Source organism: Myotis yumanensis, unplaced genomic scaffold, assembly GCF_028538775.1.
Source record: "Myotis yumanensis isolate MYYU_CA2020_CCGP unplaced genomic scaffold, mMyoYum1.0.hap1 SCAF_6, whole genome shotgun sequence".
Classification (NCBI taxonomy): Eukaryota; Metazoa; Chordata; class Mammalia; order Chiroptera; family Vespertilionidae; genus Myotis; species Myotis yumanensis.
The window spans coordinates 57005651-57011650 of record NW_027223757.1 but is presented as its reverse complement, the minus strand read 5'-3'; positions in this window follow the sequence as shown (position 1 = coordinate 57011650).

Sequence of the window (6000 nt, the reverse complement as noted above, 5' to 3'; positions counted from 1 at the left end):
TGAGTCAGATCAGAGTTTCAATACAGGCTCCATAGATTGGTTGTTGGAGTTTGAAAAAGTCATGTTACTTCAGTTTCCTCATCCATAAAATTAAATGTAAAAATAGACAAAATACCCCAGGACTTTTAATGAAGATTAAATGAGATAATGTATGTGAAAATACTCAATTTAAGAAATAATGAATCAATTATAGGATTGAATTAAAACCATGAACCAAAGCAAAATTTATATTTTAATATAAAACAGCTTCAATATTTCCTATTGCTTCACAGTCGTCTTTGGTGACATACTGCTCAGTTTTTCTCGGCTTGTGACATTCTGCTGGGGAGCTATAATTGCTGCATTTGTGATCTCTGCTTCTCCAATAAATGCTGTTGTGATAAGCATTTCTAATGCTTATAATAAGCTATGTTCTTTACACCAATTAACAATCTCTGAAATTATCATTAGCTAGGAATTATTAGTCTTTTTATTTTGTTAATCCCTACCCAAGGGTATTTTTCCATTGATTTTTGGAGAGAGTGGAAAGGAGAGGGAGAGACAGAAACATTGATGTGAGAGAGAGACATTGACTGGTTGCTTCCCGCACGGCCCCAAACAGGACCAGAGATTGAGCCTGCCCTTGACAGGAATCAAAGTCAGGATCCTTCAGTTCCTGGGCCAACGCTCTATCCACTGAGCCAAACCGGCTAGGGCAGGAATTATTAGTCTTAATGTATAGGTGAGAACCGAGGGCTAAGAGAGGTAAAATGACTTGATAGTTTGTCTAATTGCAGAGCTTTTATATCTAACTTTGTTGTCAATGTGATCCAGAATATCCTCCATGGAACTCCAATCCCTAGGAATATTACTTAAAAAAAATTATTGGTCAAACAAATTTAACAGACATTTTTTAAAAGCCCTTCTTCAGAGTTTGCAATGTATATTAGCAAATCAAAGGTTCTGAGAAGTCCTGTAGTCTTTAACCCAGCATTTTCCAAATTAACCACGGGCTTTTTACACATACTAGAACATTATCAGCCCTGTTCAGAACTGGCATTCCTCAGAAAACATTTTAGGGAACCTTGTACTCAGCATATGTTCTGCCCTGTTTGAAAATGCTTGATATTTCTGTGCTATCTAATCCTAATACAAGTGATGCCAAACTGCTCCAGTTTCACAGGAACTCTATAAATAACGTAATGGCATGATAGCATCTTACTGATGAAAGTAATAATCCTATGGCAAACTTGGTGAAATTATATATTCTGCATATGCCTTTGGTTTCTAAAGATAACCCTAGAGGAGTAGCAAGTTTATATCAACAACTCTGAGAGCAAATGATAAACATAAATCTCCTTCCTAATAAGCCTGGTGTCCCTCTTAAATGCTGCACTATTAGCATGTTTAAGATAAAAATATAAGTTTATTGGAGGAACTCTATTTAACTAATCAAAAAAATGTTAACATACAACCAAAGAATACATCTATTTTTTTTATCTGAGTCACTATCTTTAATTTGAGTACTTATTAAAGGCTCTCTTCTTATAGGCTCTTAGAAAATACTATTTTATATTATTTTCTGCCACTCAGCTCAAATGTCAGGAGGAACTACACTTTCTATTCCCTGTCCCGGAGTTCTACCCTCTTATATAGTAACTATTTAAACAAATTCTTGGTGATGAGTGTGATGTTGATGGTAACAGTCTTAGATACATCATTATGGGCATACATCTAACATGAAATCATACTAAATGCCTCTTTTTCTAAAAGTTTTCCTTTTGTAATGTTGGCAAAATGACTCCAATACACTCTTTAATAGTAACAGCATCAGAGCAACGCGCCAGCCCAGGCTGGCCACTGTTATGTTGCTCTTAGAAGGTAAAGGAAAATTATCTTTTCATTCCAGCTTGCTGTTTTTTCTTTTTTTCCATTCTGCTGGGATTAAAAATAAAAGGAATATTAGAGTTATAAAACTCAAATGTTTTGCTGTTTTTGTTGATAAGTGCAATTAGTAATTTGTTTCAAAATTATTTTAAAATCTTTAAATGACTTAAGTCAGTGACATACATAACAAAAAGCGGTTTAAAGATACAATAGTAATAAATTCATTGTCCCTAAAAACTAATTTAAATTAAAATGAAAATAAGTTTTATTTCCTCTACATGTTATGCAAGAAATGAAGAATTGAGAGTTACAATAACTAATACAATACCTTGATTATTTTTAATAGAACCATCTGTGATTTTCCCCTATAGAATACTTCACAAGGGTCTGAGCTAAGACATCTAATAGTGTCAGGCATAAATTGTCATGAATTGAACTTAAGATACTTTGATTTTCTTTTAATTATTTCCCATGAGGGTGGATATTACTTCCTCTTTGTCCTAAGCTACTAAAAGTATACAAAAGACACTTTTATAATATTCCAGAACATACTGTTTCCCACAACTTTAAGCCTGGGTCATTAGAGTAAGCTAAACTCTGCAGTGGAGCAAAATTTAGCTTGATTAGAAGTTCATGACTTACAAAACAACCCAACTTTATTTTGCCTCTGACTTTTAAGCTTGACTCACAATAAAATGAAACAAAGAAAAATAAATCGATAAACGCATTTTGTGAAACTGTTTAAATGTTTATCCACCTAGCAACTTCAAATGTCTTCATATAGAACACAAAACTGTTACCTTTTCAGTTCTTAAGCTAACAATTGTGATACAGTTCACAACTTAATATTCTAAACTAATGCCATCTGTTGCTATGAATCTGAAAGATAGTGCCTCATTTGGAGACTTTCATTACATTAAAACCAGGCAATTTGGACTTGTGAACTCCCAGTAACCCATAAAAAAGCTCTAATTTCTAATTTGGGAATTAGAAATTAGAATTCACATGTTCTTAAAATGCAAGCCTCAAAATAGTGATTCCTGAGACTTAAAATTAAAACCAATTTAAAAAATGTTTAATAGAAATCAACCCCAAGCATTCATAAAATTTAACATATTTTGTTAACTTCCTGCTTTGTTTTTATGTTCTTTACTGACTGATGGTCCATATAGGAAGACCCAGCAATTAATATGTTCATTCGAAAATGGTTTATTCAAATGTTTATCTACTGCTATAACTATATGGTATATATTGGTAATATCAGAATACACAATTTACTTGTCTCTTCATGTCATAGATAATTATAGGATTCAAAAGTTTACTTTTATTTTAACAAGTCTAAAAAGTACTTATTTTCAGGTTATGAAACAAAATTTAATATATATAAATAATTTAAATGCTCGTTAACACTCCACCAGATTTTGCCTTAAAATATCTGACAGTTATAGTCTAGAGTGAAGATAGAGACTTCATTCTTATACATTTTATTAAACTGAGTCTGATTTTATGAAGGAAACCCGGCTTAATAATTGGAGCTTTCACGTGTTAACCAAGTTCAGGGTACTTATTTTAGACTGTCCCAAATTTTAATATTAAACACAAGCTAAATCAATATACTAAGCAAAAATTATGTTTAGTTCCCTCTTCTATAAAGCCATCTATCTACTTACTAAATTTTTGAGCTTATAGTTAATTTTACAATTTTTAAATTACTATCAAAGTAATACACTTGCAGAGCTTAGAAGTTAAAACTGCAAATGAAAACGAAAACAAGCAGAAAAAAAGAAAATAATAAAGATCAAGATTGAAACCAATGGAAAAGAAAGCAGGAAAACAAAATTGATAAGCTTAAGGGGAAGGGAGAGAAAACAGATTACCAAAATCAAAAGTGAAAGTGGGGACCTCAATACCAACCTCACAGAAATTAAAAGGATTAGATGAAAACACTATGAACAGCCCTAACTGGTTTGGCTCAGTGGATAGAGCATCGGCCCGAGGACTCAAGGGTCCCAGGTTTGATTCCAGTCAAGGGCATGTACCTTGGTTGCGGGCACATACCCAGTAGAGAGTGTGCAGGAGGCAGCTGATCGATGTTTCTCATTGATGTTTCTCTCTATCCCTCTCCCTTCTTCTCTGTAAAAATCAATAAAATATATTTAAAGAAAACACTATGAATAACTTTATGCCAACAAAATAGACAATTTAGATAAACTGAAAAAATTCCTAGAGATAGAAATTATTGAAACTGACTGAAAAATATAGAAAACTCGATAGACCCGTAATATGTAAAGAAATATGAATAAATTGAATAATTAAAAATGTTTCCATAAAGAAAGCCCATATAGGTGTCAGATGGGTACTAGACTTATTAGAGTGATCACTTCATAAAGTTATATTACTTATTACTATGTTGTACACTGAAACATATAATATTGTATGTCTATTGTAATTGGGGAAAAAAACCCATACCTAGACTGCTTCACTGGTTAATTCTTCAAACATTTAAGTAAGAAATAATACCAATCATTTATAAACACTTCTAGAAAATAGAGATTGGAATATTTCTCAACTCATTCTATGAGGTCATTATTAAGCTGATTCCAAAGCCAGGAAAAGACAGCAAAAGAAAACCACAGACCAATATCCCTCATGAATTATAGTAAAAATCCTTAATGAAATAGTAAGTAGTAAACCAAATCAAGCCCCTTTCTGCAGTGCTGTTAAGGGTCCATTTCTTGACCTATTGGTAAAGTACTGAGTGGATATTTTTGTCTTGGCCACTTATGGTTCAAGATTTATAGATTTAAATACACACATGCAAGAAATAAAAGAATGACTAGTCCATGCCTTAAAATTATAACTAATTTAGTAAAAGATAAATAGAAAAAATAAAAATGGCAGAATATGACAAGTACTCTAAAAGGTATAAAGTGTTAAGAGGAAATAACCTAACTGACTTATATATATAACTGTTTTTATTTTATTTTTGAGGGGACATGAGAAGAAAAAGACAAGAAAAACTTTATAAAGGAAATATAGTTTGGGTTGCCTTAATCATGAATAGGTAAAATAAAGAAAAACTTAGGTAGAGATTTGCATGAACAAAGCTTGAAGTGTATTTAAAGGGAGAAACATAAGGTCAGGTTTGACTCTACCACTACATGTATAGATTTAAAAAAAAAAAGCACTTGAAGGCCAAGCTGAAGATATGAACTTACTTAAAGTGTAGAGAAGTAATTTAAATTTTCAGAGCAGGTTGAGAATGCAATGGTTCTCAACCACTTTCTCAACCTTTCAGTTGTTGGTGAGATCAAAACTATTTTCATAACATGTTATTTGCCGTTTCAGTTTTTCAAGTTTCCAGATGCTACATGACATGTAATATCATAAGACAGTGAATGCAGAGGCAGATATGAGAATCTAAGAGTCCTCTATTAAACCAGGCAATAAGACCTACACCTAAAGGAATGAGTTATATATTTTTACATATAAAAATATCTCATTCTTCTTGCTATTGTTTTGTAAAATAGTTTCATTAAAATGTTATTTACATTAACATATTGTTTATGATTTTTTTATGAATTAAATTTTTTTAAAGTTCTCATTTTGTTTTTATTTGAGCGGGAGGAGAAATATCAATGATGAGAGAATCATTGATCAGCTGCCTCCTACATGCCCCCTATGGGGATCGAGCCCACAACCCGGGCATGTGCCCTGACCTGGAATCGAACCATGACCTCCTGATTCATGGGGTGAAGCTCAAACACTGAGCCACGCCAGCTGGGCCAAGTTTGTTCTAATTTTGAATACATTAAATTTGGAAAAATGTTACCCATATATATAAAGGTTACTTGGGGTCCTCAGTAATTTTATCCATATAAAGGGGTCCTGAAATCAAACAGTTTGAGAACTTCTGGAAATAATCAAGGACTTTATAAGCATAGTAGTAATAAAAATGAAATGGTAAAGATTAAATAAAAGATAACTCAAAGAACTGATATAATTTTAGGGGCAAAATGGGAAAGGACACAAAGAATAAAAGTTCAGCCTGAATGATTTGGGAGAATAACAGATTAAGAGATAAGGAAATTAAAAAGAATTATGTTTTGACATATAAAATGTCAGCCAAGCCAA